At 43.9% G+C, this 11,637-nt stretch overlaps 2 pseudogenes; one reads left to right on the forward strand and one right to left on the reverse strand.

Annotated features, from left to right (window-relative positions):
- Positions 1 to 785: 785 nt before the first annotated feature.
- On the reverse strand, positions 786 to 2,895 carry LOC113838038 (annotated as a pseudogene).
- An 8,171-nt stretch (positions 2,896 to 11,066) lies between these two features.
- On the forward strand, positions 11,067 to 11,315 carry LOC113838037 (annotated as a pseudogene).
- Positions 11,316 to 11,637: the final 322 nt, after the last annotated feature.

Genomic DNA, 11,637 nt, shown 5'->3' on the forward strand with positions numbered 1-11,637 from the left:
CACCCATGAGGGCAAGCTGTTTTTTCCTTTTTGTGATGCCAAGGATGGAACCCAGGGCCTTGAACATGCCAGGCAAGGACTCTGACCATTGGACTATATCCTCAGCCGAGGGCTCCTTTCAAATGTGGGTTAGTATATATTTTTTATTATCTCTCGCCTTTCTATCTTGCTATTCTCATTGGTAGGTTGAGGAAGTATCAGGATTAAAGCACTGATGACAGGTGTTCTCCATAGAGTTAATATTGTAAACAAAGCTGTGGCCCAGCCACGCCCCCACCCCTCATAGTCACAAGGCTAAAACAGTGTAAAAGAATACAGGAAGCAGTAAGGTATTGGTCAAGGCATTAAGAATGGGAGGAATTTATCAATTAACCAAGAAGTCAGGTTAGAAAGATTCTAGGGTCAAGAAACTAACTATCCTTTGAGGTTTATAAAACCTGAAGAAAATTTTATTTCTCTTCCCCACTGGAATCTGACCCATGGAGACTGGAGAACTTCCTCAAAATCAATTCACGTTTAAAAGCAACCCAAGGTATAACTGCAATGGTGACATTCCAAGGGGTGGGCCATGGTGGCCACCTGGCTGAATGAATTGAGTGCGAGAGATCAGGGTTCCACACTGGAACATTTTTCTCAAGACAGTTGGCAAGCCTGATCTCCAGACAGACCCAAAAGCCTGATTCCCACTAATTCTCAGGCCTGCTGGGAAGAGCACACTGGCCCTCTGCCCTCTAGTTCTGCGATCTGCCTGCTGATCTGGAGCCAATGGGACAGGAATGGGGCTTTCACTTCCTCAGGGCCTGGGCCTGGTTTCTCTGTCCCTTCTGGTGCTGTTGCTTAACCTGAGCCAGGATGTCTCGGATCTTCCGCTGCGCCATCTGGCTGGCATAGAAATGCCCGATGATCTTAACAATGACTTGGTCATTCTCATCCGTTGTCTGGTCTCTTGGCACCAGCACCTCAGCAGCAGTCAATTTTGCAGCTCATTTACCGTTTGCCATCTTTGCCAATGACCCGGCCAGCTGCTGAAGCTGGCACCCTTATGTGGGTCTCCAGCTTTACTTCCTCCTTAGAACCAAAGAAATTCTCTTCTTTTAGTTTGGCATAGATTCTTCCCTGAGCCTTGAACTGTGCCTCTGGGGGTCCAGTAATGGTAACCATTCGAACTTTGGAGTCAGGCGTTTCCGGTGGTGCGATCTTGATGGAGGCACTGGTGAACCGTGAGAGTTGTTGGATGTGCTGCCCCTTCTTGCCGATGATGGCACCCACAGCCTGGGCAGGGATGAACACCTGTACCATCTCCTGCTCAGTAGCCTGCATGAAGGAGCTATAGGGAGCAGCCCCATTGACACTGCTGGGAGGTGGAGGGACAGCACTGGATGACGCTGGGAAGAGACCCACAGAAGCCAGGTTGAGACCAGGGATGAGGTGAGACTGCAAGCTCTTGGCAGCTACATCATTCTCGTAGGCCTCGCGAACTTTCTTCATGATCTCTTGCTCAGCCCTGCAGCAATTCTCAACGGCCCCCTTCACAGTGATGGTCCTCTCAGGGTTGTAGAGGGTGAGATGCTGGAGCGATGAGATGGTGATCTTTGTCTCCGTATCCTGCTCAACCTTCTTCAAGTTCCTCCCTTCCTTGCCAATGAGTCGCCCCACAAAGCTATTATGGGCCAGGATCTTCAGGGGAACCTCGTGAGCCGTTTTGGTGTCCTTTGCCTCCTTGTGCATTATCTCCAAGATCATCTTGCATGCTGAGGAGCAGCCTTCGGGTGTTGAATGCACACTGATGGCCTTCTCCGCAGCTCCAGAATTCTCCTTCCTGTGCACCTCTATCTTGGACTGGGTCTGTTTTGTGATGTTGCGGATGGTGGCACCCTCCTTGCCAATGATAGCACCTACATACTGCGTGGGCACCAGGAGCCTGAGGGGGATGTCTACTTGCTGCTGCTTGGCTGGGGCCCCTCCTGCCACAGGTGATTCTTGCAGAGGCTGGCCCCGAGAGCCAAATCCACCACGGCGCCCATTCTCAGACCCTGAGCTAACTGCTCATCAGATATGTATGAGACCTTCAGGGCATGGTTCTCCAGTTGATGGCCATTTAGCTTCATATTGGCTTGCCTCGTCTGCTCACTGTTGGAGTAGGTGACGTTGACCACTGTGGTCTCACTTTCTGTGTTCACTTGCTCACAATTCTCCACTGTACCATACTGGGCCAGCAGGCTTTCCAGCACTTCCCATCATAGCTGTGGTGGAATATTCCTTATCTGAATTTTCCGACTCATTTGTTTTTTGGGGACCGAGTGTTCAATCTCTAGGCGTTTTCCTTGTAGCTCTACTTTGCCTGAAGATTTAAAAAAAAAAAAAAATGAATGAGGGAACCAGAGTGGGGGATGAGGAGGAAGGGAGGGTAAGGGACATTAGCTAAATTCAAGAGTTTGAGCAGCATCTTAGGAATCCAGGCACTAGCTGCTTAAGCCTTTGGAGGGGGGTTGGGGGAAGGTTGCTCCAGGCATGGTAGAACCGGTAAATTCTTTTGTCTCAAAGTTTCGTTTTAGTTCCACTAATCTCCTAATCTCGTGGGCTAGTTGCAGGGACTGCTCCCAGGGCCAGATTTAGGAAAGGTGTAATAGCATTTGTGTGGTGAGCAAGCAGCTTCTGCGCCTCCCAGAAGTAGGAAGGAGCCAGGGGAAATGATCAAACCGTTTCTCCTAGTCGGGTGGGAGTAGAGCATTAAAGTTTATTTTCCTGCTGAGCCACTGAGAAGAGCTCCAGCGACAAGACATCACCTGTCGGGGCCAGAGGGCTAGCGGAGGGCCCCGGGGGTCGCGGCGCAGCATGGCCAGGTGAGGAGAGTCCCTTGCAGCAACCGCGAGCCTCTAGGCAAAGCCTTGGCATCTAGGGAAGCAGCATTTCGACCCTGCACTACCGCGCCACCTGGCTCACACCCCACTCAAAAATCAAAATGGCTCAAACCCCAGGCCTTGGGCAGGAGGCAGGAGGTGCGAGCCCCTTCCTCCCATATCCTGTCTCAGGGCGAGTGTCCAGGAAGAGAGCAGGAAGACACAAGGTGCAGGAGCACCCCTCCTGGGAAGGCCTAGGTGTGAGAGCATGGGCCTGGGTGGGTGCTCCAGCAGGGCACCCTCCCAGCGGAGGGGTGGGGGCACCGGGGAACCCATGCCTTGATCCGGACCCTGGGGCCCGGGAGACACCCACCCCCACCCAGACTAAATATTCTTAATCAATAAAAACCACCACTTGATTACTTCTCTCTCATTCCTCAGTTCAGTAAAAAAACAGAATCCTGTCTCCACCCATCTTATCACTAACCCAGAGCCCAACTATACTGAAGTTCTACTCCAAGGACATGACCTTAAATTTATATCTACCAAGAACCCACACATATTATCCCCAACATTAGGCAGACCCCCACCTTGTAGCCTCCCTCATTCTGCAGGCCCACCCTAAAGAACCCTGGCCAGGACAGGATATCTTTCTCTATTTCGAATATTTATTCAGTGATGATTTGGTTTAAGAATAGAAAACTAACAGAGGCTTGAAGGTATCCTCTTTCGTATGCTGACCACATGGAATTCCTGGACAAACATATTTGTCTTTCAACGGGCACTGAGCATCTCACAATTTGTGTCTACTCAGCTAGTTGTCCAGTAATCTTCCTCTTTTACTCTACTTCAAACCATAATTCATTTTCTTATTTTAAATAGAGACAGAGTCTCTCTCTATAGGCCTGTGTGGATCTCAGTAGAGAAACCAGGAACACTTACAACTCACTGAGTTTCCCCTATCATCTGTCTCCTGTGTGTTGGGAGGGAAAATGTGGTACATATTGGCACCAAGATTCTCCCTTTTTAATGGGGATGAGCCTTCTCTGCCTTACACAATCCTGGGAGACATTCTTGTCTTACATGTTACCAACACTCTGCCCTCTCTATTTGGGCCATCTGGAGCCTCACTCGGGTCCACAATGTTATGGGAAATACCTTTGGGAATTACTCCAACAATGGAGTGCTCGGTAGTAAAGGGCAATAGATAAAAGAAGACCAAGAGTCCCTAGATTCAAAAGTCAAGGCCTCCATCAATTTCTCCAGGATTCATATACAATGGTGTGCTTAGAACTCTCACTTTGTAGACAAGAGTGCACAATCACATATTAGCTGGAGGTTTGTAGGTCAGGTCTTTCCAGGTTAAGATGTAGGGAACCGGGTGGGGGTGTTCGTGAGTTCCAGAATTGAACACCTCTTCTTTTACCTGTAAAATAATCTCAAGATTAAAAGAACTGTCCTGAGGCCAGCCAAAATTAAATGTTGCCCATTCAGAATTGTAGAAAGTTTGTCATTTTTTCTTCTTGACATCCAGGGACTGATTGTTGGCTCGGTCCCAAATGTCTCCCCAATGGTCTAGAGTCAAACTTAAGGGGCTTGTTAATTGTTGTCCCATGGTGGTCAGATGGTAAAAAACAAAAAAGGCAAAAGACAAGTATTCAGGGCTGGCCTTCAAGTCCTGGACCTCCAGTCCCCACTCCCAAGGCAATACAGACATTGTAGTAGTAACCGGGTGTGGAGTGACATTAAATGGGCCTAAGAAATGAAAAGTTGCAAATTTCAGGCTGTTAATTGTAAAACAAAACAAACAAACAAAAAATTATTTGGTGCTACCAACAGGCCGTACATCCTTTAAGAATATATTTCAAATGAGAATCCGGTGTCAGCCTCTATTCTCCCTGGAGATATAGCCATTCAAGGTCTCTGAGCTTGTGAGATGGCACATCCAAACTCCTTGTCACCAATCTCAGGACCTGAGATCATATCCATTACCTAAATGGAATAAGGGCAACCTGGTCTACAGAACAAGTGACAGTCTCTAAAGCTACACAGAGAAACCCTGTCTGGAGAAAACAAACAAACAACAACAACAACAGCAATAATAATAAAATAATTGGTATTAAGGCAAAATCAGTTCCCACATATAGTGTTTATATTTCCACAGTTGGCCCTGGCAGGCTGGTAACCAAATACACAAAAAATAAATGACATGTAATAACATTTTTTCAATCTATTTCTTATTTTTCCTTCTTTATCACCCAATGTTGTGGGTTGATGTCAGGATCTTTCAAAAACCTGGAAAAGTGCTTAGTCAATGAGCTGCACCAGGCCTTGCTTAGTTAAATTTGCATTTGACTCAGTGATAGTTAAACCACCCGAAGATATCAAAAAGGTTCCTATGACTTACAACAGTAAACAGAGGCATTCCCTGACATAGACTTCCTGATTTAGACCTGTTGCTGAATCTGTTTTTCTACAACTGGGAGTGGGTAAACCCTGGGAAGAAATCTGAGGTTTACCTGGTAGTGATTAGTGCAGGTCAGTTACTCGCAAAAAGAGGCCAGCCTTGTCTACTGAAAATCCATTTACCTTGGGCCTATCTGTGAACAGAAACTAAGGCACCATCTGGGATGTCTTTTGCCTTTGCAGGAAATTGGGGGAAAGTATGGGGAGTGGAGAATCCATTTACCATCAGGATCAGACAGAGGTTCTAGATGACCCAGGTAGATGGAGTGGGTGGTGTCACCATTGCTGAAATAGTGACAGATGGAAGGTCTAAGGCTGAACAGTCTCTTCCCTGTAAAGACAGAGTGAGCAATCTCAGCACAAAGGAGCCAGAGGCTGTGGGATCTCTATGAGTTTCAGTCTAACCTAGTCTACAGATTGACACATAAGATAACATGTTCTATATAGGAAAACAATACCAATAAAACAAATAAAAGAAAGGAAGATATAAGGAATGACAGAAAATATTCAAGACATAAAGAAAAAAGAAGTTGCAATAACAGGAGGAAAAGTTGAGCACCACTGGGCAACTAGCAGAGTTGATTCACTTTTCCAGTAGAGGACAGTGAGTCTATACGTTAGGCCCCTTATTCAGGTCAAAAAAGTTGTATTAAATAGAATTCATATTATTTTGTGTATGCATGAAGCATATTTCATGTACTCAGCTATTTATTTTTATGAAAGAGCAAAGAAACAGAAGTTGCGTGGCCACAACTGCAAAAGATCTAGGGGAGTGTAAGAAAAATGAAAAAATACTCATATGCCTAATACATGACCCATTAATGCACATTTGAGCATTTAGGTACTTTTTTTCCTAGGTAGTACTAATTGGCCTGGAATTTTTTATATAGGCAAAGGTTACATGGAATTCAAAGATATTCTACTTCTCCTGCTTTCTGAGTCTTCAGATTAAAATTTCCCCAATGTAAATATTTTAATATATCGAGAATACAGTATGAAATATTATTTCTCTAAAGCCAGTAATTATTTTCTATTGTATCCCAAAAGGGGTTACTAGGTAAAGGATTCCTAAAAACATTCGGCAACTTCTCCACTTTCATCCATTTGTGATGACAATACCCTCACATGAGAGAAAATGTAATTTTAAAAGTTGAAATAATCTTCTTGGATTAGTTGTGCCTGTGAGGCTGATGGTTCACTCATGAGAGCAAGGTTGGGGCCTGAAGTTCCTTCTCCACACACACAAGACGTTTCTGCTCATTTGCTTCTAGCCATAACTTCCTTTGATAATGGGACACTTTGCTGTTTTGTGTCCTGTTTTCCTCTTTCTCCTCAAAAGTGGAGAGTGAATCAGACACATTTTCATAGTAAAAATCTAAAGTGGTGACATATTAATGTAAATTTCTTGTCTCCATTCCCTCCTTTTTCAAATGAAAATGGTGGTTACATGTCCTTATTGACCTCAAAGACACACTGTAGCACAGGGTGTCCTGGAATTTGCAGTTCTAACAGTGCAGCTTAACAAGTAACTGGGATTAGATGTCCATATAGTGAGACATAGGACAACATTGCCTATATGCAGAAACTTGTCTTAAAGAAACAAGAAAAGAAGACAGCAGCCAGTATGCAAGCAAGCAAAAATGTAAGAAGTAAAGAAGCAAGGAAGGTACTAGGTGGTTGTGGTGCACAACCTTAATCCCAGTACTAAGGAGGCAGAGGCAGGTGGATCTCTGTGAGATCGACTCCAGACTGTTCTACAAGAGCTAGTTCCAGGACAGCCTCCAAACCCACCTGTCTTAAAAAATAAAATAAAATAAAAAAAAACACAAGTAAGGCAAGGAAACATCATATATACAAAGAAAGACAGGGTGACAGCAATAGGAGGAGTGTGAAAGACCCCATAGCAAACAGTTTAGTTGTGTCACATTTCCTGAAAAGGACAGCAGCAACTGGAGGCCAATTTATTTGTGGCCAGCAGCCCCAAGAGTACAGAAGTCTCAAGCTATGGCTAAGGCCCTCTAAGTTCATATGCTCACATTCATAGATCAGGCCAATAAAGAAAAATGTCCCTAAATAGATCCAAAGTGTTCGGGGTTCATTGTGGCATGGATAGCAAGACCTAAGGGCATAGAAGTTGGAGACGCTGAGAGAGTTACTGAAGGAGAAGACATTTAATGTCAGGTAATTGGAGAGGTTCAAAACCAGCATTGATCTGGTCAAGTTTGGAGAGCTCCTCTGTTAATGGTGAGACATAGGTGGGGACACCTCATATGGCTACCCCAGGTTCCCTTCACTCCTTAATTGGAGACAGAAAAACCAGGAAATTGAAATACAACTTGGATTTTTGTACTCTGTGTCACCTTCCTTTCTATTGCTAGCCTTCCAGAGCTGACAAATTTTTATTATCATAGTAGCTATGTATATATTCATTCTACTGATTAGAAACTTTGAGTCTCAGGAAACAAAATGACAGGTAGAAAGACCAGGCACTAGTGTTGTCTCTGCTGTCTGGGAAGTCTGAAACAACCTTGTTAATGCAGGTTATCTTGGTGAGTGTAACCTGGGGATTGTGGAGCTCTTCTATCCAATTCCTACCAGCTAGGTTCCCAAGTGTGCTTCCATGTCCACCAGTGCACACAGATTTCCTAATGGAGCTTGATAATTTCAGACTGGAGAGATTTCTCAGTAGTTAAGAACACTAACCTTTCTTCCAGATGTCCAGAATTAATTTCCCATGTACCTGATTGCTTACAACCATCTATAAAGAGATCTGGTGCCCTCTTCTGGCCTGACAGATACATGCAGACAGAACACCGTAAAAATACATAAATAAATAAATCTGGTTTTGTTATTATTTTTTGAAACATGGTTTCTCTGTGACTTTGCAGGTTGTCCTGTAACTTGCTCTTGTAGACCAGGCTGGTCTCAAACTCATAGAGTCCCACCTGCCTCTGCCTCCAGAGTGCTTGGATTAAAGGCATGAGCCACCACTGCCCAACTAAATAAATAAATCTTTTTTTTGATCTTTTTTGTTTTTGTTTATTTTGTTCTTTTTTTGTTTTTTGAGACAGGGTTTCTTTGTGTAGCTTGGAGCCTATCCTGTCACTCTCTCTGTAGACCAGGCTGGGTTTGAATTTACAGAGATCTGCATGCCTCTCTTCCTAAGTGCTGGGATTAAAGGTGTGAACAAACAACATCCAGCCTAAATAAATAAATTTTAAAGAGAAAGATCCAGCAAATATACATAAAGTAAGCCCCATATTCCCCTCAGTTTTCCATACAGCAATCAGATTCCAACAGCATTCATGTGCATGTTTATAAACAGGTTTCCAGATGACTCAAGGCCATGCCAGGAAGTTAAGTCTGGAAGCAATGTCCTCATATCACTAAGTGCACTCAGGAGTTCCAGTGCAATCATGGGCCCAGAATCAACCATCTTATATAACCACCTTAGACTAAAAAATTTCTAAATGTCCCCTACTTCCTCCAGATTCCCAATGCATCCAGTTCCCCCAAAATTGGAAACCTGATCATTGAATCCCAGTCACTCTTAAGGTCCTCAGTGACTTCTGTTTCTGAGGGTTCCCTAGGGACTCTGGGGTCTTCAGATGAATACAGTGACCAGCATGTTCACTCTGAAACTCCAAAAAACTAATGGAAGGAACAGAGTTTGTACTCAAGCAACAAAAGCCTCTCATCATAAAACAGTTTGTCTGGGCTAGTCCCCAGATACGACTCAAAATTGATAACTGGTCTAAATTACGGAATATGAGATGCAGATTTGTCTCTGTCTTGTCCCTCTGTGCAGCAGCCAGAACAGCCATAGTACCAGTACATTAATGAGAATCCCACAGTATTGTGGATTCCTCAATGTTTGATGCATCTTGGGACATTTTGGAAGACGAACCTTTGTTTACACATGACAGGACACAATCATTCTGTGTCAACCCGGGTACTGCTATGAAGCTATATTATCACATACTGAGTGAAGACTCTCTAGTCTTGTTGTGTCACATCATACCCATCCTACTGTCCGGCACTGTTTTATGTATCTAGAGAACCACAAGTCTATGTTTGATTGAGGTTAGTTGCCAGAATGGGATGTCCATACAGCATGCTCACCTAGGGCACACAGGTCTTTCTAAGACAACTTTTTTTTTCTCTTTCTAGATCTGTTTGAACAACCAATGCTCTAAGTACAAATGTAAGTATCTCTGGGGTGACAGTCACATATAAATGGAAATTCTAAAGAAGTTATAGAGTCAACACATTACCTTGTCCACCTATTTGTTCTTACCTCCGACAATGTAGAGTCCATTTCTCCAGGCAGATGCTCTATGGGAAAAGCTCAGTTCCATCTACAGAGGAGCTCTTACTAAAATTCCTTCGAGAGCTGGTCACTCTTACAGACTTGATAATATATCATTACCATACCAAGGGCAACTTCACATTTTAATCAGAATCCTTGGTTCAGGACAAGTATTGGTTTATCATGGAAGAGCTGGCATTGCAAACAAGGGCCAGCATATTGCAGAATCTGAGGTTTTGGGGGAATGGGTCCTCCTATGTACTAAGGACCTCATGTCACATCCTGGTGTTGGTGCATAATATTCAGTGGCTCAGTCAAGCATTAGAGAATGAAGCAGCTGAAGAGCTTAGTAAAAACATACTCACGGTTTGTGGGTCTCAATTCTCAGTGGGTGTGAGACAGGGGGATCAGAAGTTTTTAGTAAAATCAGAAGTCCTACCAGAGTATGAGTCCTGTAGGAGCTACAGTTACCCCATATCTAGTTTAGGCTCCGAGAGATTTCAAAATGTTGGGGCAAAATTTTGGGAGAAAACAAAAGCAATTGGATGATCTGGATTCTAGGGGATGACTTAGTAAAGGATTTTCCACCAAATATGTGAACCTAACCTGTGTTTTCAGGCCTTCATGACTGAAGTGTAATGGCAACATGCACATGTTTTCCTATAACCTCTTCACTTGGGGGCCCTAGAATGAGTGTGTCTAGAACACATACACCAACAAAAATGTGTGAAAACACACACTCAGAGAGAAATTGTCTGTGTAGTCATGGCCATCCTGGAATTGCTCTGTAGTCCACCCTGGCCTCACACTCACAAAGTTGCACCTGCCTCCTCCTTCTCCTCCCACATTCTGGAAGGGAAGGTATGTGCCACCTCAGCTTCTGATACTTGTTTTTTCTTCATGTATTGATTGTAATAAAATATCTTGAAACAATATATTTTACCCTTTGTTTATATTTCTCCTAGTTTCAGGGATTTACGCCAGGATTTCCCACAGAGAGGGAAAAGAGGTCTGTCACTGACTCTCCAAGCACTGTGTTGTTAATTTTGCAATAACTCATCACTATAGTTCATTTTAATCCTCTGTGAATGTCCAGAAAATTTCCTGGGAGTTGAAACTTTAAACTGAGGCCAGAAGATCTCTGTGGGGTTGAGGCCAACTTGCTCTATACAGTGTGATACAGGACAGCCAGGGTTTTAATGAGAATCCCTGTGTCAAAAAAGAGTGGAACATTGTGGCACACACCTTTAATCCCCCCATTCCAGAGCCAGATGAAAGCACATGCAATTCTTTGATTTTGAGAGCAGTCTGGTGTAAACAGTGAGTTCCAAAACAGAGAAACCCTGTCTCAAAAAAGGTAAAAGGGGAAGAACCAGCGAGAACAACCCATGAAGGGACCAAACCCGAGCACCTCTGCAATCCCGAGTTCAGTTCCAATGTCCTAGGAAACCATGCACAAAAGAAAGTCTGAACCAGGTACTAAGGGAGAAAAGGCCAAGGTGAAGGAAGAGCCACATAGAAGATCTGGAAGTTTGTCTGCTAAAACTGGTCCTCAAAGGCAGGCCCAAGCCTAAAAAGGCCCTTGAAAAGAAGAGAGAGAAGGAAAGATGGGGAAATCAGATGCTGACAAGGATGCAAACAACCCTGCAGAAAATGGAGACGTGAAAACAGACCAGGCACAAAAAGCTGAAGATCCATGAGATGCCAAGTGAAATGTGTGCATTTTTGATAACTGTGTACTTCTGCTGACTGTACAGTTAAAATAATATTTTCATCAAGTTTGATAAATATGCAGAATTTCGTTTTAATTTTTTTTCCATTTTCTTAGTTTTTTGAAACAGCATTTCTTTGTGTAGCGTTGGAGCCTAACCTGGCACTCACTCTGGAGACCAGGTTGTCCTAAAACTCAGAGATCTGCCTGCCTCTGCCTCTGGAGTGCTGGGATTAAAGGCGTGTGCCACCAACAACCAGCTTTGATTTACCTTTTTTGTTTGTTTGTTTGTTTGTTTTGTTTTTCGAGGA

This window comes from Cricetulus griseus, unplaced genomic scaffold (genome assembly GCF_003668045.3).
Source record: "Cricetulus griseus strain 17A/GY unplaced genomic scaffold, alternate assembly CriGri-PICRH-1.0 unplaced_scaffold_32, whole genome shotgun sequence".
Lineage (NCBI taxonomy): Eukaryota > Metazoa > Chordata > Mammalia > Rodentia > Cricetidae > Cricetulus > Cricetulus griseus.